Consider the following 22,484-nt stretch of genomic DNA (forward strand, 5'->3'; position numbering starts at 1 on the left):
GGTTGGAAAATAGACTTCAAGATCTTTCTAACGACATATTATATGACTTATTTTGACTTCTAGATCAAAAGATATGATAAAAACAAAATCCGCAAAAAACTGTCTTGCAGCGCCGGACGACAGGCCTAGCGCCTGGCGCTAGGCCCAGCGTTTGGCGACAGACCTGGCGTCTGGCGACAGCTCCAGCGTCTGGCGACAGGCGCGTTGTTGGCGACAACATCGTGTTTTATTCTTTTCGAAACTCTGATTCATTTTTTTTATCATATCCGACTGATTTTCTGTATAAATAGCCTCTTAAAACCTCTGTTTTCAATCAATTTTCATCATCAATTTCCATCAACAACTCTCCAATTCTCTTCTCTCTCTAAGCTAAATCTTATTATCTCTCTCTTTTCTAAACTAGCCTTTTTCATACAAAATTCCGCATTCACAAGATCTAGAAACACCTAGCCAAGTTCGAAGTTGCCTTCGCCCTAGACGTGAAAGGTTTAATTTCTGAGGGTTTGGTCCCAAATCTCTATTTCAATTATTTAATTTGATTGTTTTATTATTTTCCTTGAAGTTACTAACGTGTGTATTTTCTTATTAGAAAGAGGTACGAGGCATCCAAGTAAGTGCTTTAATTGCTTTATTGATATTATAATTTAGAAATCATGTCTGGATTGTTATTATGATTCCTAGTGTCATGTTAGGATGTTTTATTGCTTCCTAGTATCATGTTTAGGGTAAAAACTATAATTTCTAATATCAAATATGACAATTGTGGTTCCTGCGATGCTTCCTATTTTCTTTCTTATATTCATGTTAGTATCATGTTAGGGCTAAAGCTTTGATTTTTATTGTTTAGTGACATGCTAGGGTTTGTTATTAATCATGTTAGTATCATGCCTAGGATCTTGCTATTATTATGCTTTAACATGATTAATTTAATTATGATTTTTATGATTATTACCATGATTATTTTTATGATTACTATTATGATTAATTTTATAATGATGATTATGTTGCTTGATATTTATTGTTATTGCTTGATCACGCCTTTTATGCATGTTTAAAGTGAATTAGTACTTGTAATCACGCTTAATAAGATAATTAATAATCTTGTTAGGGTTAATTTGATTATAATTCAAGTGATCGCCAATAATAGTTTTGTTTTTGCATTAACGTTCAACCAACATAGATTAAACAGGTTTAGGGTAAACCTATTGATTGCATGTTAGTCAGAAAGCGTACATGAATACGACCAGAATAAAGTAGAGGCCTATTATTAGGTCAGGTTTAATCTCTTTTAGGTTGCATTTGTACCTTCATCTCCGAACTTCCAGTCATGGTTCCAGACCTATTGGAGTTGACGATCTCCTGGATTGTTAAGGGGTGTAACCTTCACCCCGTGAATGGTTTACAAGTTCCTAAAACTTGTTGGCGATTCTTTTGCTCTATCTTCCTTCCTTTTGGACGCCACCATGTTTAAGTGTATGATCACAGTGGGGTTCAAGTTTGGGATAATGCTTGAAATATTCCCTATAGGGATATAAAACAACCAAAGAAGAACTAGAGTCTCACGATGCATAAAATAAAACACGTAGAGACAACAACAAGAAAGGGATAGTCACTTTACTCCCATCCTACCAACGAACCCTTTAAGGACAATTGATTAGGGTGGGAGAAGATTACCCAAGCTACGACTTTCCAAAACTATTAGTTCTGGAAGGAATCAAGAAGTCTGGATTAGAAATATTCCACGATTGCTACTTCTTGAATGATGATCTTAAAATCATTGAATCAAAACACCCGATTCCAGGGTGCTATGATGGGCAAGCATTTAACTTGCTATTTGGACTAGAGCAAAATCATGTCACTACAATGACCAATCAGAATGCCATTCAAGATGAAGCTTTTGACCCAACCTTGTTGATTACCCCTTCTAATGAAACCTTTGAGTATGGATGGAGGAAATCCTTCAAATGGACCAATCACAAAGGCGATAAATTGGAGATCATCACAGGCGAAAGGAAGATGTTAGAAGAATCAGACGATGAATCTAGCATAGACTCTAGGGAAGCAGAAAATTTAGGCCTTGTGGCCATTACTGTATCTTTATTTTCTAGTTCTAAGGATAAGGATCCCAAAAAGGATACTTCTCTGATGTACTCTCTTTTGAATTTAATAATATGAGCTCTATTTCCGAGTATATGCCTTCTCTTGAATATTTCGAATGCTATAACAATCAATCTAATAAAGATGATGACATTAATAAATTGGTTGAACTAGTGAAAGAACGGGAACAAAAGAACTCTATCATTGAAGAAACTGAAATAGTCAATATAGGAACCAATGAAAACAAAAGAGAAGTCAAAATTGGCTTAACTCTAAATCCAAAAGAGCGATCGACCCTCATATCGACTCTCAAAGAATTCGAAGACGTGTTCGCTTGGTCATACAGGTGATGTCTGGAATAGATAGGGAAATCGCGGAACATACCATTCCCTTGAACCCTAACTCAAAACCAGTAAAACAAAAACTTCGACGAATGAAACCTGATGTTGCATTAAAAATAAAAGAAGTACAGAAACAATTGGACGCTGGTTTCATTCGCGTATGTAATTACCTAGAATGGGTGGCGAACATCGTCCCAGTCCACAAAAAGGATGGACGAGTTTGCATGTGTGTCGATTTTTGGGACCTTAATAAGGCTATCCCTAAAGACGATTTTCCTCTACCACATATTGACATATTGGTAGATAACACGGCTGAACATGCGATGTTATCCTTTATGGATGGATACGCAGGTTACAACCAAATTTTAATGGCAAAAGAAGACGAAGAAAAGACATGCTTTATTACCCATTGGGGCACATATTGATACACAGTCATTCCATTTGGTTTAAAAAATGTAGGAGCTACTTACCAAAGAACGACTACGACTCTCTTGCACGATATGATGCATAAAGAGATAGAAGTGTATGTGGATGATATGATAGTAAAGTTCAAAGATAGAATGGGACATCTAAAAGCTTTACGCAAATTTTTCACTCGCATAAAAGAATACAAAATGCGATTGAATCCACAAAAATGCGCCTTCGGAGTAACTTCCGGCAAGTTACTCGGATATGTAGTAAGCACACGCGATATTGAGATCGATCCCTCTAAAATAAAGGCAATCGTTGACATGCCTCCCCCTCAAACAGAAAAAGAAATTAGGGGGTTCCTTGGCAAATTGTAATACATTAGTCGATTCATCAACAAATTGACTATGACTTGCAACCTAATATTTAAAAAAACTAAAAAAAGAGGAAAAACATGAATAGGACGATCAATGCCAAAAGGTCTTTGAGAAAATCAAATATTATCTCAAAAGTCCACCAATTTTAGCACCACCAGTACCCAAACTACCTCTTAGGCTATACATCACAGTAACATACACGGCCACAGGCGCCATGTTAGCACAAGAGGTAGAAAAAGTTGAGCGTGCAATATATTACATAAGTAAAAAGTTCATTCAATATGAAACAAAATATAGCACCTTGGAAAAAACGAGTCTAGCATTAGTGTGGGCGACTAAAAAATTACGACATTATATGCTACCACACAACACTCATGTAATTTCTCAACAAAATCCGATAAAGTATTTGTTTGAACAACCACCTATACAAGGAAGGATATTCAAATGGTTGGTGATGTTGGCCGAATCGAGCTAAAATATATTCCTGAAAAGTAAATAAAAGGAAAAGTGATTTCCGATTTTCTAGCCCAACATCCGATTCAAACAAGTCATGCAAAAACTACTCATCTTCCGGATGAAGAGATTCTCATGATGTAAGATGACAAATGGGTAATGTACTTCGACGGTGCGTCCAATCAAAAAGGATGTGGCGTAGGGGTGTTACTCATAAGTCCAGAGGGAGCACATACTCCAATCTCTGTCAAATTAGACTTTGAGGTTACTAATAATGCCGCGGAATGTAAAGCGTGCATTCTTGGATTAGAAGCAGCCGCTAGCATAGGTGTGCAAAAATTAGAGGAATATGGAGATTCTAGTTTGATTATAAAATATATAATGAAAAAATGGAAAATAAAGAACTCCACAATGATATTATACCAAGCACACCTAGAGCAACTCATCGAGCATTTTGAACATATTGATTTTAAATATCTCTCAAGGGATGATAATCAATTTGCCGATGCGCTAGCAAAATTAGCCTCAATGATCCACATTCTAGATCACTTAAATAAGATGCTTTTTTCTTGTAGCTTTTCATGTCTTTTTGAAACTAATTGATGAAATTATAGGTTTGTGAATTCAATTGTTTATTGGTTTGTTTAATCAATTGTATTAGCAAAAATTATTTCGTAAATTGATGAAAGTATAAATTTGCTCCTGTTTTGTTGAATATAGATGATGGCATTATTGAAGAGGTTGGTTTGATGAACAAGGTAAGCTTTAGTTCATCGCATGCCATTCTAAATCTTATTGACATATTCATCTGGATATCAAGTTTTCTTTACACTTACCATGTGCATATCATGTTTTTTAATGCTTGATTTGCGCATATCGAATTTTCATTACGTTTTTTATCTTTTAAATTTTCCCATCATGGAGTTCAATTAAAGTACTTTGGCTTGCCTTTGTTTATTGTGTAACAGATGCTGTTGAATAAGAAATGTTGATCATGACTATGGATTCCGAATAAAGAAACTGGTACTGAACCTTTGCTCTTTAGCACCATATATATATGTTTGTCTTAAATGTTTACCTTCAAATTTTATAATTTCGAGTACTTTATTTATATTCAATTTCAGGTGAAAAACCTTTATACAAAGGAATGAAAGAAGGACATGGGCTTATTGTTCTTATGGACAGGATAATTAGGAAGTTGGAACCTTTACAAGTGCAAACTGACCATCAACCCTCCTTGGCTCCTTTGTAGAACAGCCTACTCAATCGATTTCTATAAAGATTTGATACAAAAGGAAGATTGGGAAGTGCCATTCTCTAGTGCCGTATCTTTCTATTTTTTTTAGTTGGTTTGATGACTTCTTGGTTTTGTTTTTTTGGTGCCTGTATATCATGTCAAAAATAAAACATGGACCTTTTATCCGGCTTTCTTGGTAGCAATTGTTCTCTGGAGAAAGCTGGTGGTACTCAAAATCTATTCTTTATTTAAAGATCCTTTTTACTTAGTATTTTAAGACTTTAAGATCCTTTTTACTTAGTATTTTAAGACATCTATACGAAGTATTGTTGCAAAATATTATAATAGGAAGTGTTATTAGCCATTTGGCTCATGTATAATCTTTTAGGAAAACGTGTCGTACTCTTTACCGGCTCAGTGCAATTTCCGGAAGTTCATTTGAGAACAATTTATTTTATGTACATGTTATACAATTTGTATTATAAACTAATCTCGAAAAATGCAAACAAAAAGACCCAGAATTAATAATTACAAATTGAAAAAAAGAAAAAACTTATTTTGCATGCTATTTTACGCTAAGGTTTTTTTTAATAAAAATTATTAACAATAATCATAAGGTGCGATACTTTTAAAATGAAATAATTTGAATTTTATTTGAGTTAATGTCATACGATTATTAATTTATAGTGGTGCATAATCAAGTTTCCATCAATTTTACTTGCAAGAATTTGTAAATAACTTTTTTTTTACATAGTTTATATCTCTTGATTAAAGCTAAAAGATTGATAACATTAGTCTAAGTTTTTTTTCCTTACAAGAAATATGATCCGTTTGTATTAACATATGGCCACGGAAATAAATTTTAATGTTGCACAAGTGTGAGAATGATTGTCACAGTATAAAAAAAAAAAGGACCCGTGACACTAGTGTTTGTTTGCCACGAGAAAAATTATTTGTTGTGGCAACAATGTCCATCTGCCACGGGAACATAATTACTTGTTGCAAAAGTGTTTATTTGCCATGGGAAAAAATTTAGTCGTGGCACTAGTTTCAATTAGCCACAAACTTCATTTTTCCCGTGGCATAATTTTTGTTGTCATATCAAGTTTATTATTGAACTTATTTTTCCCGTGGCAAGCTTAAATTATGCCACAAATATTGTATTCTCGTGGCATAATTCGTGGCACAAGAGTTAATTTGTTGTAGTATTGGGATTGAATTACTCAACTGGCCATGAAATGGTTGATTGGTTTAGTGATTTGCTTTAAAGCATTTGATTGCTAGAAAAGGAATATATAATGAATTGAAATGCAGGACTTACTTTTTTATTTTACTTGTGCTGATACTAGTCGTCTAATTGTGTAATTAATCTTAATGTTTTAAATTGATTGGTCACTTTTAGTGTGAAATTAAAGGGTTATAAACACTAAAGTCTGCAATTCATCATCAAAGTTGAATTCTTTTGAGTATCTATGCCTATTAGTTCAAATAATCCGCCTTGTAACCTTAACTGTATTTGTCTCTGTAAGCTTGTTGACTCTGTAACTCTCTAGTTTGGATGCATCTTTATCTTCCTACCCTTAAAAAATCATCTACCAGTGTTTGCTGCTGTTTTTTTCCTACAATATGCCTTTAAATTGGTTAAATATTTTCTGATATGTGTGATCTTTAAGTAATGTGCACTTGTTTGAAATTCTGGAGAAAATTATGATTCAATTGTGGATTTTTATGGTGAAATCAACTTATTTAGTTTGATTTTTTCAGTATTTGCGTTTATTTTCTTAATGGCAATCAGAGAAGTTAGTTGCCTAAACCTGTGATGCTACTTGTTTTCTTTTTGCTGCTGGTTGAAGATGGGAGTAAAAACAGTAAAAGGAAATAGATTGAAAGAAATAGGTCTGGATTAAAAGGGGGAAGGGGGGTTTGTATTTCAGACTCTCTATGAGTCTACCTAGAGGTTAGTGGACTATGTTTCATACCTATTTTAAATGTTGTTTGAGTTGTGGACTTATACTCCCCTGAATAGTGGACTGGTGTACATGAAGGAGTTAAATTCAGTCTGTTTTTGTTTGAATGTCATGTTGATCGGTAATTATTTGGCGATGCTATTTTTTATTGAATGGTTTCTGAATTGGTAAGAGATAGCTACTGATCTCTTATTGCATGGCCTCTTAGAAGTCTTAATATCATAATATCATTTTAGTGGATTTTCTGTCCTAATGAACAATCAGCCTTCTTTTTGGCTCATATTACATTATTACCATGTACCTATGTATTAATTTAACTTAAGCTATTCCTACACTATCACTAGTGTTGTTGCTTTGTTCCTCTTTTATTCTTTTGTTCCCTTGCAGCTTCTTGCTGAACTATTTTCTCAAGTCTCTTAACACTTTTACCAGCCTTGTGATTACCAGCATTACTGGCCACAGATACTCCGGAAATTGCTTTGACAAGTGTATCAAGGTTTCCTTTGTCATTTCCATTGCCAATTGTGCTGCTATTATAGCCCAGCGAAGAATGTTCTTGTGCATGTTTATCTCTGAGATTTGCAGATAGTTTGGCTACTTCCTCCTCAACTTGCTTTTTCTTAGCTTTCTGTTCAGCTTTGCTACCTTTAGCTGCAGCCTTTTTCATCTGAACCTCTTTGTTCTGTACCTAGGAAATTTCTTTCCTGTATTGTTTAGAGGGTTTTTGAAAAATGATAGTGAGATAACATTCTCTAATTCAAAGGATTGTATGCCTCAAAGGAAGTAAACTAAATCTATTCACAACGACAAAAGAATTAAGGTTAAAAAAAAGTATTCTTGGTTTCTTTAATCAAGAACAATACCCCCCATGTATTTAGCTTTTCCTAGTTAAATATATAAGTGTTACTCAAATTCTGATTTGAGAAGAATTATGGGGTTTAGAGAAGTCGTTGCTTGCAATTGAGCTGATTCTTGTGATATTTTGTCTAACTTAGGCTTTAAGGTGGAGTATAGAAAGTTTGGAATTTGTGTGTTATTTTTACCTGCTTTATTTATATACTGCATAATGCATGCTAGTTGATTAGATGTTAATGCATTGTGATTTTGTTGCAGGTTCCTAAGGTAGCCTCGGAATTGAAATCAAAGTTGTAGCTACTCGGAAAATATTTAAATCTTAGTTTAGTCTTAAGTAAACTTGTTTTCTTATTATTACAATTGAGATTTGATTTTTCTTTAGCTTTGTTTTAAGTATAAGTTATTATTAGGTAATAATGAAAGCAAGTTTTTGCTTATTGTATATTAAGTGTATGGTATACTTGTATATAATAAAGTATTTTTTTAATTAATTGATTGAATAATTGTGCAAGCTAGCTGACAAGGAAAGATTGGAGTATGAAGCTAGATGACACACTTTGGGCGTATCGAACCGCATTTAAGACACCAATTGGTACTTCACCTTATAGACTAGTATAAATTCTAGGTGGTCAGGCCCCTTCACTATCACTAAGGTGAACAAGTTTGGTTCGGTTGAGCTAGTGAATAATAAAGGTGAAGAGTTCAAGGTGAATGGCCAACGATTGAAGGTGTATCAAGAGGGCGCTACAGTTAGAGATGTGGAGGAAACCCTCCTAACTCCACTTCCATCTTGAGCACATAGTGGTAAGAAGGTCGTGCGGGACCTAGATAAACCAGCGCTTTGCGGGAGGCAACCCGTATCTCTTGCTTTCTAGACTAGTTTTTCCTTTCCTTTATTTTTTTTAGAGAGGTGAGGAGAGTGTAATTTTACCTTTCCAAAGTGTTTTTGTACAGGTATTGAATTAACAAGTAAGGAGATTTAAAGAGAAAAAGTAGAAGAATTTGAATACTCCGAGCTGGGCACGCAAATATCGCACAAAATCGAACAAAAATTAGCCTGATCAGGCAAGGAGTCCCGATCGGGCGCGCAAGTGAAGAAATTTCATAGCTTTAACTTGCCCGATTGGGCGCACAAGTGAGGAAAGAAATTCAAGGGAAATACGCACAATCTGGCGCAATTTTGGAGAAATCGAGTGAAGGAAAAAGAAATGTCGGGCGAATCTTGCCCAATCTGGCGAATTGGAGGTGAGAAAAATAACTTCTTTTTCTCCTCCCTTCTCTTCTTTTCCCCCTTATTTCATCTTCTTCATTCACTCTTTCTCTCTCTAAACTCCATTTTCATACCTTCAAACTCACTTTCTCTTCAAGATCTCCTCAAATTCTCCCATCAAAACTCATAAATTTTCACATATTCTTCATCCTCTCACCTTCCTCTACATTCTCCATAAAAGTTTTCCCACTTTCTCTCAACATTTGTGAAAACCCTAAGAGAGAGAAAGCTTCAAATTTATCAAATTCCTACTCCAATGGCTTCCAAGAGATCTAGGAAACAAAGGGGTGAAAGTTCAAGGCAACAACAACCACCAATGGTTGACCCGGAACTCCAAATTCCGTGGTGGAGCGAGGTGGTGATCACCTCAACCGAATAACGGGCTAGGATGCTTAACCTCATTTAGAGGCAGGTAATTTCTACTTGCTTTGTACATCATCCTACATTGTCTAGATTAGGAATTGATAAACCGGTAGAAAAATTATTCAAGGGTATTGGAATGAGTGGTTTTTTTTCAAATGCATTATGATACTTATGATTATTTAACTTTTGAATTTATTTCCAGTTTTAATGTGATTAAATCTAATGCTTTAATTACTCATGTTCAATTCTGATTGCTTAACAATGATGTGCGAATGACTTTGAAAGAATTTGGTAAATTGTTTGAGCTAAAATCGGATAAACCCATTGAACCTTCCCAAGACCATATTGTCGTGGTCTATAAAAAAACTCACAGGGGAGGGTTTAACTAACCTCCAACATGCCAAGGGAACTTTGATTCAACATCCCGTGCCAAAATTTTGGCAACGGTTTGTTGGCCTCGCCATCTTTGGAAGGCATGAACTGGCTAATGTAAGGAGGGATGAGCTAGAGTTGTTGGCCCCCTATGTGATTCCTAGCGTCGAAAAATTGAACATCCTGCATAGGATAGCCCAACACTTCTAAAAATTGAACATCCTGCATAGGATAGCCCAACACTTCTAGGGCACCTATCTATTTTGGTGGGTTGGTTACCCACATTGCGGTAAAAAATCTAGGCTTCACCCCTACTGGCCATAGGAAATTAGAGGGTTCTACCCTTATGGACCTTGCTTACCTAAGAGGCCTTAATTGGATCCAGCCCATGGGTGGTGAGACATGGTGGATAATCCATCGAGAGTCGGGTAGGAGAGACCAGGCCTTTAAGCTACCCAACCCCACCTTGACTAAACTTGAGAAGGGTAATCCTTCCTACACATTCGGGTTAGATGGTCAAGGGGAGGCTCAAGCGGCTCACCATACACCACCCCACCCACAACCTCAATTCCAACCACCACCCCAACCCTACACACATGACATCCCTACCTCTTCTGTTGATTATAACATTGATCCTCATGCCCCATATGACTTTTCAGCTTTTAGGAGCCAACCCGATAGGATTGAGAGGGGACAAGGAAGAGTAGAGGGTTTAGTGCAAAACCTTGACACTAGAGTATGTTCTCTAGATAGGAGGGTTGGGTATGTGGAGAGAAACCTAGGGAGGGGTTTATACCTCATGTACGATGACTATGCACGCTGATGGGCTATCCCCCCCGAGGCTCTTGTTCCCGATTGGTTTCAATACCCCCAAGGAGGGTATTCGACCCCCGGTGCCTATGGTAGTTTTGTGGACTATTCTTCGGTCCATGATTATGGGGCCAATGCTTCTTTTGGTGGGAATGGGGGGAATGTGGACCCTAAATACGTTGCAGGTGGTTCGGGTTATGGTGGCGTTGGTTCGAGCCATGGAGGTGTCGACTCTAGCCATGGTGAAGGCTACTCGAGGATGGATGACGATGATGATGAGGAGTGGCTACTCCTAGCTACACCCCGAAGTCAATGAGGGCATTGCTTGATTTGGCTTGGGGGGAGATGATCTTGTACATATGGTAACTCTCTCTCTTTTCTCTATTTATTGCTTTCTAGTATAGATTTAATTGCTTTCTAGTGTAGTTTTTATTGCTTTCCTATATAAAAAATATAAAAAAAAAAAAATTGAAAAAAATAATCCAAAAATAAGTTCCAATGAATTGTAAATCATGCTTCTCTTTGCCCCACACTTTAAAAATATTGTTTTGATTCTTGGTATATGATAATGAGGATTGTGAATTTGTTGATCATGATTTGAAGTTTGATTGTTCGGATGCCTAAACATGCGTCAATTTTGCCAAACTATTTTTGAATATAGTGCTTGACTAGTTGATTTGGTTAGAAATTGTGTGATAGTTCCTGGTATGTCAAGGAATTTGAGTATTGGTTTACAACTATGAGTAATGTTTGTATGGCTCTATATTATGCTCATTGAGGAGGACGAAGGCATTTGTTCTTTTAGGTAGCCTTCAGACGATATTAGATACATTTGTTCCCTTCTTGCTACCCATATTGTTGCTTGTGTCCTTTTATTGATTATTTAGCCACATTACAAACCTTTATGAGCCCTGTTGGTTACTAGTCCCAAGCTTGGCTTGGGGGGAGCTATTAGTTGGTGAGGTGAGGGAGTTGTGATGTGCATATCATTGCACAATTTGGGAATAAAAGAAGAGTATTGTTCTTTTGATTTTGTGGTTGGAAAAATTGTTGATAGTTTGTTGATCAAGGATGAAAAAAATTTCCAATGTGAGATAAGAAGAAAAGAAAAAAGAGCAAAAAAAAAAAAAAATTGTTTCAAATATTCAAATGTTCTATGTGAAGGTTGCTCAAGAAAAAAAAAAGAGAAAAGAATTCAAAATAAAAAAGAAGTTTAAGTTAAAAAAAATAAAAAATAATGAGTTCAAAGTTTGTTTTATTTCACTCTAATTCTTTATTATCATATTTTTGTGAGTGAATGTGTAAGTGTTGGGATTGTTGTTATGTATAGGATTGTTTGTTGAGCTTTTGTGGAGTTAAGTTATGATTGGAGATGATTTGGTCATTGTTTATTTTTGACCTTGGGTTTTGTTAGGATATGGCTCCCTTAAGCATGGCTTTTCTCCCACATTTTCCAAAATGTTTCCTACCCTTTACCCTAGCCTTGCATTACAAGCTATAAAGACCTTCGGACCGTTGTGCATAGAGTTATATGAATGTTAAACCGTTGTTTATCAATGCAAGTTATGATTTGACATATTTCGAGTCGACTAGTAGGTTGAGTGTTTATCTTCTTAAACACATGAGAGTGTGAGTTGGGAGGGCATGTATAGTATTTTACCCCTGTCCCTTGGTAATAAATTAGTAGTGTTTTTGGCTCTTTAGAGCCACATATATTACTAATTGGTGTTTTCTAGTGTTTTCGTAGTTTTGGTTGAGTTTTGTAGGAAAATGCACTTTTGGAACATTTTCCCGGGTTTTCATGTAGCAATTACGGACATTGGAGGAGCACGACCGTTTTTGAAGCCCAAGGCCGGTTAGAGTCATTAAGCCGGTGATTAAGGGCTCGACTTGTGGAATACGAGCATTGGACCGAGTATACCCTAGGTGGATATCCGGATTGGGCTAAGAAGTAATCCTAATGGAAGTTCCAAGCTTCAAGGAGAAGCCGTGCCTGATCGGGTGAGCATTGGCTCAATCGGGCGTGGCTGTTCAGAAGATGTGCGAAGAAAAAGGCGGGCCCGATTGGGCGGCCCTTCGCCCGATCGGGCGTGTTTTTCTACGGAGGTAACTTTGGCGAACACTTAGTTTCTAATTAGGAGTAATTTTAGATTATTGTTTAAGTACAATGTTAATGCTTTTGCTTAGTACCTCTTCTTTTAGACTTTCTTTCTCTACTTAGATTATTTTTCTCTCTAGTTTACTCTCTCTTATAACTCACTCTTGTTCTTGACTCAACTCTTTGATTTGGATTACTTTGGTAACGATTTCTCATTTTTTTAATTTCAGAAATTTTATTACTTTGTTTCTTCATGACTTGTTTAATTGCTTTGATTAGTTTAGTTTTAATTATGTCGAGTAGTTTAATTCTAGGGTTTAAGGGGATCCATAATTAATATGAAGGGATAATTTGTTATTGTTGATTATTAATATTGCATGATAATTTCTTATTGTATTGTTTTAATTCTTTACAATTGGATTATGAATCGAGTAGATGTGATTTGATTGTAAAAGTATAACAATATTGAATTGATGAATCGAGCAGATGTTAATTTGGTATTAAAGGCTATTTTCAATAGGAACTTAGATCTAATAAATTGCGAGACCCTGTTAGATCCATGTTGGTTAATAAATTGTGAGAGCCTGTTAATCATGTTATTTGTGCAGTGTTAATTCTTGATTGTTATTCTTTATCCCGGAATATTAATTATTGGTGAACCTGTGACCTTAGGCCTTATAATTATTGATTTTCTCCCTAAACTTGATCTTCGTAGTTAGTTCCCTTTTTATAACAACAAATTGGTTACTAATCTAGATTATTTTAAATCAATTAGGAATAAATTAACTCGTTTCCCTATGGTTCGACCCTTCTTCCCTATCTACATAGTTAGTGGATTTAGGTATTATTTTTTATTTGGTGATACGACTTTAGCCTGTCAAAATTTGACGCCGTTGCCGAGGAAATGGTTCTATTTTTATTTCTGATTATTTTCTATAGTCTAGGTTATTTCTTCTTCTCTTAGAGAACGTTAGTTCTTTGAGGCAAGTCTCATATTTTCTTTCTAGTTCTTTGTTTATGCCCAGGTGTTCCATATCAGGTTATATCCCATTCGATCCTGAGATCGAACGATCTTTCCATAGACAAAAGAATCTTTACAGGCAAATCCTGGCGGGTTCTGGTGATAACTAAATTTACAATAGTGGGTTTTGCATTCACGTGTGGGGCACGTGCTACAGTTTCTCGACGCTTTTGTCTGTCGAAAAATAATTTCGACTCTAAAAAGCGTCGACAAAATACGCATAGTATAATTTTTAGCTGACGCTCCTTCCCTAGAGTCGAGGGCCAAGCGTCGATAAAACACTCTTTTTGTAGTAGTGACTTGATAATCTAGATTATTTTAAATCAATTAGGAATAAATTAACTCGTTTCCCTATGGTTCGACCCTTCTTCCCTATCTACATAGTTAGTGGATTTAGGTATTATTTTTTATTTGGTGATACGACTTTAGCCTGTCAAAATTTGACGCCGTTGCCGGGGAAATGGTTCTATTTTTATTTCTGATTATTTTCTATAGTCTAGGTTATTTCTTCTTCTCTTAGAGAACGTTAGTTCTTTGAGGCAAGTCTTATATTTGCTTTCTAGTTCTTTGTTTATGCCCAGGTGTTCCATATCAGGTTATATCCCATTCGATCCTGAGATCGAACGATCTTTCCATAGACAAAAGAATCTTTACAGGCAAATCCTGGCGGGTTCTGGTGATAACTAAATTTACAATAGTGGGTTTTGCATTCACGTGTGGGGCACGTGCTACAGTTTCTCGACGCTTTTGTCTGTCGAAAAATAATTTCGACTCTAAAAAGCGTCGACAAAATACGCATAGTATAATTTTTAGCTGACGCTCCTTCCCTAGAGTCGAGGGCCAAGCGTCGATAAAACACTCTTTTTGTAGTAGTGACTTGATAATCTAGATTATTTTAAATCAATTAGGAATAAATTAACTCGTTTCCCTATGGTTCGACCCTTCTTCCCTATCTACATAGTTAGTGGATTTAGGTATTATTTTTTATTTGGTGATACGACTTTAGCCTGTCAAAATTTGACGCCGTTGCCGGGGAAATGGTTCTATTTTTATTTCTGATTATTTTCTATAGTCTAGGTTATTTCTTCTTCTCTTAGAGAACGTTAGTTCTTTGAGGCAAGTCTTATATTTGCTTTCTAGTTCTTTGTTTATGCCCAGGTGTTCCATATCAGGTTATATCCCATTCGATCCTGAGATCGAACGATCTTTCCATAGACAAAAGAATCTTTACAGGCAAATCCTGGCGGGTTCTGGTGATAACAATAATCGCCGAGACCCTCCAGCTGATTCTAGCGATTCAGAGGTATCTTCAGATCCAGAATCAGAGATGGTGGTACTTAAGAAGCTCAGTGATTACTGGTAGCCAATGATTACAGATTTTTCACACCTTACTCCCACTCCGGCCCTTAATGGAGTGCAATTTGAAATCAAACCCCAATTTATCACAATGATGGAGTGGAAGAAATTCAGTGGAGCTAAGGGTGAAGATCCTAATCTTCACATTGCATATTTTTGCCAGTATTACAACACCATTAGACAAGCTGGGGTCATGCAGGAACAAACCAGGGAGATTCTTTTTCCCTTTTCATTATGTGGAAAAGCTAAATTATGGTTTAATGGTTTGAATAGAATTACACTTGGTATTACTGACTGGGAAACTCTTGCCTTGAATTTTTAAAATAAATATTACCCTGCAGAAAGAACAAATATACTAAGGAGTACTATTCAGAACTTGCGCAACAGGCCGATGAAACTCTATATGAGGCTTGGGAGAGGTTCAAGGATCTATAGAGAGAATGCCCTCACCATAATCTGGCAAAATGGCAATTGATCCAAGCATTTTACAATGGATTTGGAAATTCATCTAGATCAGTTCTAGATTCTACAGCTAGTTTTCGTGCATCTTAATGCGGAAGATGCAGGACATGTTATCGAAGATATGGCAATACACAATTGCCAATACGGGAATCCGAGAGGGTTTGTTAACAAAGGAAAACATAATGTCGATTCTGTATCCTTTTTGCAAGCATAGTTGACATCTATTTGTTAGAAACTAGATAATCTTACTGTTGTTCCTAACTTTATAGCTAATGTTTCTGCTGTTGCTAAAAATGAAGCCTTCGTTGAAAATTGTGGAATTGTAGGGCGTTGGGAGCAACATTGTAGGATTTTCATGGAGCAAGTTAATGCCTTCCAAACCTATAGGAAAAATAAACCATACTTTAACTCTTTTAATCCTGGCCTCTGGAACCATCCATATCTTTCTTACCGGAGTACTAATGTACAAAACCCTCCACCTCCACAACAAACACAACAGCAACCCCGCCCGCCACAGTAAAAATATTACCATCCTAATTCTGGCCAGAAAAACCAACCACAATCCTCCTCATCATCTGACCCTGCTATGACAGAAATTAGAGCAATGCTTTCAAGTATGCAAAAGCACATGGAGAGTAGGGATGCACAAATTGATTCAACTATAGCTCACAATAAAATCATGGATAATCAAATTGCGCAAATTTCATCTACTCTACAAACCCGTCAGCAGGGAGCTCTACCATCGCAACCAATTCATCCCACAGATCATGCCAATGCAATTACTCTTAGGAGTGGTTCACATTATGATGGACCTCCTATGCCAAAGGAAGATGGACTTGTTCCTGATCCTGATTCCTTTATACCAAATGCTAATCCTATTAACCTTGTAGGTCTATAAAAAGATATTAACCCTTCTAATGTTGCTTTGCAGGGTAAATTTTAGGATAAGGGAGGAGATGTGCAGAACCTAGTTATCAAACTACCATTTCCCAATAGACAATTGAAGAGTAAGTTTGATAAACAATTCAGTAAGTTTTCGGTGGTTGTGAAAAACTTGCAGGTAATAGTTCCTTTCACTGATTTAATCACTCAGGTTCCTGCATATGCTAAATTAATGAAAGATATTTTGACTAGGAAAAGGGCCTTTTATGAGGTAAAAACTGTAGCTTTTACAAAGGAATCGAGTGCTTTATTGCAAAATAAATCCCCTCCTAAGTTAAAGGATCCTGGTAGTTTTTTTTATCCCTTAACATATAGGTTATGTCTTTATTGATCAGATATTGTGTGATTTGGGTGCTAGTGTCAGTGTTATGTCATTGTCTATATGTTCTTAACTTAATACGGGTGATTGAAAAGTTACTAATATAACTTTGCAAATGGCAGATCGTTCTGCTAAGTACTGTAGACACCCATTTGTTCTCCCCAAAACAAAACCCAGTGATGAGTACCTTTCACGTCGAATCAAAATTGAATGAAGCGAAAGTGTGGAAAGTTTAGTGTTGCGGTTAGTTTTTATTTCTTTTCTTTCTCTCTGTTTTTGAAAACCTATTTTAATAAAACAGCCAATCCAGTTTGGTTTGGTCCATGGCAAGGGTCCAATAATAGTGTAGTTAGGTTGGGTTCGAAAAGTGCTTTCCAACGATATATTATAAGCCCAATTCCGATAAATAATGAGGAAGTTATGGCTGAATTATAAACTGGGCCCGGTTTGATATTTATATGCGGCCCAATGAACTAGAGGAGGGCCTAATATGATTTATCATTCCTAATGCAATTAGAATTGATTATAGTCTTCTAGATTTTTCTAAAAGGTTCTTTTCATTCCTAATTTAATTAGCATTGATAAATTGACTTTAGTTGACTTTTAAGAGTTTTAATCAGAATAAAAGAAGTGTTTTTAAAGAAAATACGATTTTGCCCTCTCGCACGACAAAATTTTATCAAATTAAGAAAACGCGTGGAAATTTATTTCCATTGTCTGACGACAGCACCAACGCCTGACGCCATACCTGGCGTCTGGTGCTAGTGTCCAACATTTGGCGCCACGTTGTTTTATTCTTTTCGAAACTCTAATTCGTTTTTTTTATCATATCCGACTGATTTTCTCTATAAATAGCCTCCTAAAACCTCCATTTTCAATCGTCAACAACTATCAATTTTAATCAATTCTCTAATTGTCTCTTTCACCAACTCTCATCAAGAATCTCTTGATTACACACTCTCTCTCTCTTTTCTAAACTAGCCCTTTTGCATACAAAATTCTGCATTCACAAGATCTAAAAACACCTAGCATTGTTCGAAGTTGCCTTCACCCTAGACGTGAAAGGTTTTAAAAACTGAAGGTTTGGTACCAAATCTCTATTTCAATTATCTAATTTAATTGTTTGTTTTATTATTTTTCCTTGAAGTTACTAAAGCGTGTATTTTATTATTAGAAAGAGATACGACGGATCCAAGTAAGTGCTTTAATTGATTTATTGATATTATGATATAGAAATCATGTCTATCTTGTTATTATGATTCCTAGTATCATGTTAGGGTGTTTTGATCTTCCTAGTATCATTTTTAGGGTAGCAACTATAATTTCTAATATCAAATATGACAATTGTGATTCCTGCGATGCTTCTTATTTTCTTTCTAATATTCACGTTAGTATTATGTTAGGGCTAAAGCTTTGATTTTTATTGCTTAGTGACATGCTAAGGTTTGTTATTAATCTTGTTAGTATCATGCCTAGGATCTTGCTATTATGCTTTTACATGATTATTTTATGCTGATGATTATAATTGTTATAATAATTGTTGATTATTATTATGTTGCTTGATGATTATTATTGTTATTACTTGATCACGCCTTTTATGCATGTTTAAAGGGAATTTATTCTTGTAATCATGCTTAATAAGATAATTAATAATCTTGTTTAGGGTTAATTTGATTATAATTCAAGTGATCGCCAATAATAGTTTTATTTGTGCATTAATGTTCAACCAACATAGATAAATTGGTTTAGGGTAAACTTATTGATTGCATGTTAGTCAGAAAGCGCACATGAATACGATCATAATAAAGTAGAGGCCTATTATTAGGGCAGGTTCAATCTCTTTTAGGTTGGATTTGTACCTTCATCCCCGAACTACAAGTTATGGTTCCAGACCTATTGGAGTTGACGATCTCCTGGATCGTTAAGGGGTGTAACCTTCACCTCATGAATGGTTTACAAGTTCCTAAAACTTGTTGGCAACTCTTTTGCTCTAGCTTCCTTCCCTTTGGAAGCCACCATGCTTTAGTGTATGATCACAGTGGGGTTCAGGTTTGGGGTAATTCTTGAAATATTCCCTACAGTTTTTGGTGGCTCCACTAGGGAGGATTTCTATTTTAATTCCTAAAATTTGTTTTGGCAATGATTTAAAATGAGTGGATAAGACTCAAAAAGTTCTAGGTATTTCATGTGCGTAATTTTGATTAACATTATTGTCATATACATAAAAAAATATCTCATTGGAAAGACCATCCATAATGAGTTAAAAACATATGATTTTTACATGTAGGAAATTTGAGGAATATCTTTCACAACTAGGATCGAAATAATGCTGAGCGAAACTGGAAAATATTATCGAGCACAGAAAGCTATTGAGGCATGTAGGAACTAGCGTCAGAAAACAGATTCTATCGCCAACAATTTGACTCTGGCGCCAGAGCCAAATTGAGGCGACGACCTCTGTTCGTTGGTGCCATGTTCTTCCAATACCGAGCCAGAAATATGCATTCTAATTTTGACCAGTTTTTAGCACTGTTTGCTCGATCCTACTTCTTGATTGAGTTTTTTTCACTTTTGTGAAACCCATATGTGTTCTACATATGGACATAACCCTCTGGGAATTCATGCTCCATCTACCTGATTGAACGCTCTGTGCAACAAAGGGTACATCCGAGAATGTTGAATTCACCAAACCATGGAAGCGAGTTTTTAACTCGCGGTGTCCCATCCACTCGCGCCAACCCTTCAAAAGGTAAAGCTTCCGCGCGGTGCATCCAGACAATTAACCATGGACCCTATTTGACTAACCCATATCCCGAACTTTAGAGAGCTAGAGCCATGGTTAGGTTGCGAACTCATGGCATTATATTGTGCCTACTTGCCTAATTGTGCATTATTTGTTGTGCATACTCTATGTGTTTTTCCTAACCGTTTGTTTGACTTTTGTTAAGACTAAATAAACTGATTAATGACAAAAAGAACTTTGCCTAATTAATAAATAATTAGTTTGAGTAATTAAAATCTAATTATTTAATCAGACTTGACTTAGTACGACTTTAGGCATACCCTGTAGAGTAATAATACCGAAAGCAATCCCAGATCAACGTTCCAGCAATGGCACCGAGATTTGGACTGTAGCGCCACACTGTGTAGTGCAGCGCCTGGCGATAGCTCTGCCGTCTGGCGCTAAACTACAAAGTGCAACGCCAGTCCTATTGTTTTGGCGACAGTTCGATATGTTGCTCGAGTCATCACTTTGTGTCTAATTAAACAGTTTGCTAATCAATTTGGTTACTTTTATTAATAATAATTCCTCGCCAAGTCCTTAATCGATTCTAGGCACTAAGTCCCATGGTCTTACACAAGATTCAAAGCTTGTCACTTGCACTCACAATATAAAGCACACACTAATATGTATATACACTTTGACCATGTCTAAGAGAGTTTTGTATGCGCGTATTTTCCGTCATTTTTCTTAGGGGGGTAAGTCGGATATTAATCCTCTAATTAAACCACTTGTTTGAACCCTATATTTGATCCCAAAAATATACACCCTCTTTTTGCTTTTTTTATTTTTTCTTTATAAACCCGTAAAGTCAAAGTCAATTTAAGTTAAGTCATTAAAATAAATGGTTTAATTTACAGCGCGTGGTCAAGAAAGGAAGGGTGTTTGATCAAAGACAACCTTTTCATTCAAGTACAACTTTTTTACAAGCCAATCGCTTGAAAAAGGAAAGTTAAGAAGATAATGGCAACTCAAGAAGAAGTCAATGAACTTAGGAATCAATTGACTGACATGACTGAGGCGTTGAAGGCTTTAACCCTCAAAATCAATGACCCTGTGAAGCAACAACAGATGGACCTTATGCAAGAAAGCTTGAGAAAGCTATCTAGTGACTACAAGTTTCAGGGCATTAGTTCACAAGGGTCTCGGTGGACAGGGAGCTTCTTCCGCAGAAGTTCAATGCCAACGACATCCGGAAATTCAAGGCAACAGACAACCCTTATTTTCATCTAAGAGATTTTGAAACAATAATGAGTATTAAGGGTATTGATAAGAAAGTATTTCCCTCTTTATTTTCTCTATCTCTTGAAACCGTTTGCCAACAATGGTTCTTCTCCCTTGATAAAGAGAGAACCTCTACTTGGGAATCAATAGTAAACGCTTTCATTGATAGGTACAAGTGCAATATTCAAGTTGAAACTGATTATAGGGAACTTGAAATACTCAAGCAGAAAGAGAGTGAAGGTTTCACTTCTTTCTTCAACAAATGGAGAGAAACCTCAGCTAAGATGATTAAAGTACCAAGCAAGAAAGAATCTGTGAGGTTGTTCATCAAGAATCTTCAAGAGAAGTACTCAAAGCATCTCAAGTATCAAAATAATCTACATACCTTCAAGGCCATCTATGACATTGGAATTAATATTGAAGACGACTTGGCTAAGCTAAAAGCTGCTAACAATAACTCCAATAGTGGCTGGAAAGGCAAGAAGAACAAAAATCCTTCTTCTTCCATAACCACCCACTCAAACAATGTTAGCACCTTTAATTTGAGTGAAGTCCTTGCTATGAACAACCAAGGACAAAAGAAACCATTTAGGAGGAACTTTACTCCTATGGGTATGAGTTATGACACCGCATTTGACCGACTAAATGCAAAAGGTCTTATAACTCCTATTGGACCATTTGGGGACCCACCAATTGAAAAGAGGACTGCTAATTGGAACCCCAATGCACACTGTAAATATGACCAAGGTAGGGGCCATCTCACTGAAAATTGTTGGAAGCTTAAGGAAGCTATCCAAGATTTAATTGATAATAACAAGCTACCATTGCCCCCTGTCAGTAAGAAGAAAATCATCGACAATGCACCTCTTGCTTATTCCTTGGCCATCGCTGATGAGGAAAACGAGGTTGATCCCTCATCTTTCATCAAGCCTATTGAAGAAATTCATGCTATCGAAGAAGAGAAGGAGATCTTTTTTGATGCCATGGATGACTTTCTTGAACAAGCAAGCAAGGAAGACGTACGAATGCTTATATGGTCCATGTGGGAGGGAAAAGATTAGCTACGTGAGGCTCTCAAATTCGCAAAGAAACAAGTAGAGGAGCTTCAGAAAAAGTGTGACAAAGTTCCACCCACGAAGAAGAAAGTATTCTCTCTACAAGTAATCGACAAACCCAAGAAAAGTAATAAACTCTATACTACAATTGGGACTTCATATGATAAAATGTTCTAAATGCTCTCCGAGAGTGGTAAGGTCAAACCTCTCGAATCGAGACCGTTTGAATCGCTAAAGAGGAAAGATAGATTCTACTGTCAATACCATCAATCAGGGGGACACACTATTGAAAATTGTTTTAAATTTTAAGATTTAATTCAAAAAATGATTGATGATAAGAAGCTAGTTCAAATCCAACGAAAAGAAGACATAGGAATTAATGGGGTTTGGGACAGCGATGAAGAAGACGTCTCCTAAAAGAGATGGAAGGACCCCCACCTTCAGTGTCATTTTCAATAGATGATTTTTTGGTTGAAGAGGATTCACCTATAGACGTCCTCACAAGGTCTGGGAGAACACAACCTCCCATCTCAACACAACCTATGCCGACTACGCAACAAGTTCCCATACCTGTCATAGAAGACAATGATATTTTCAAGCAATTCAAAAAGACCAAGGTCGAGATGAATGTATGGAAGCTTCCAGCTACATTTCGAGAACATAGGTTAGCAGCGA

At 36.3% G+C, this 22,484-nt stretch overlaps 1 long non-coding RNA gene across 1 annotated transcript; it reads left to right on the forward strand.

The window, feature by feature from the left end:
- The first annotated feature begins 4,243 nt into the window (after positions 1 to 4,243).
- On the forward strand, positions 4,244 to 5,358 carry LOC110731439. The gene is made up of 3 exons (XR_002513303.1): positions 4,244 to 4,434; positions 4,645 to 4,699; positions 4,801 to 5,358. It is a non-coding gene; the product is annotated as an uncharacterized LOC110731439 (long non-coding RNA).
- The last annotated feature ends 17,126 nt before the right edge of the window (positions 5,359 to 22,484 follow it).

Source organism: Chenopodium quinoa, unplaced genomic scaffold (assembly GCF_001683475.1).
Source record: "Chenopodium quinoa cultivar QQ74 unplaced genomic scaffold, ASM168347v1, whole genome shotgun sequence".
Taxonomy (NCBI): Eukaryota; Viridiplantae; Streptophyta; class Magnoliopsida; order Caryophyllales; family Amaranthaceae; genus Chenopodium; species Chenopodium quinoa.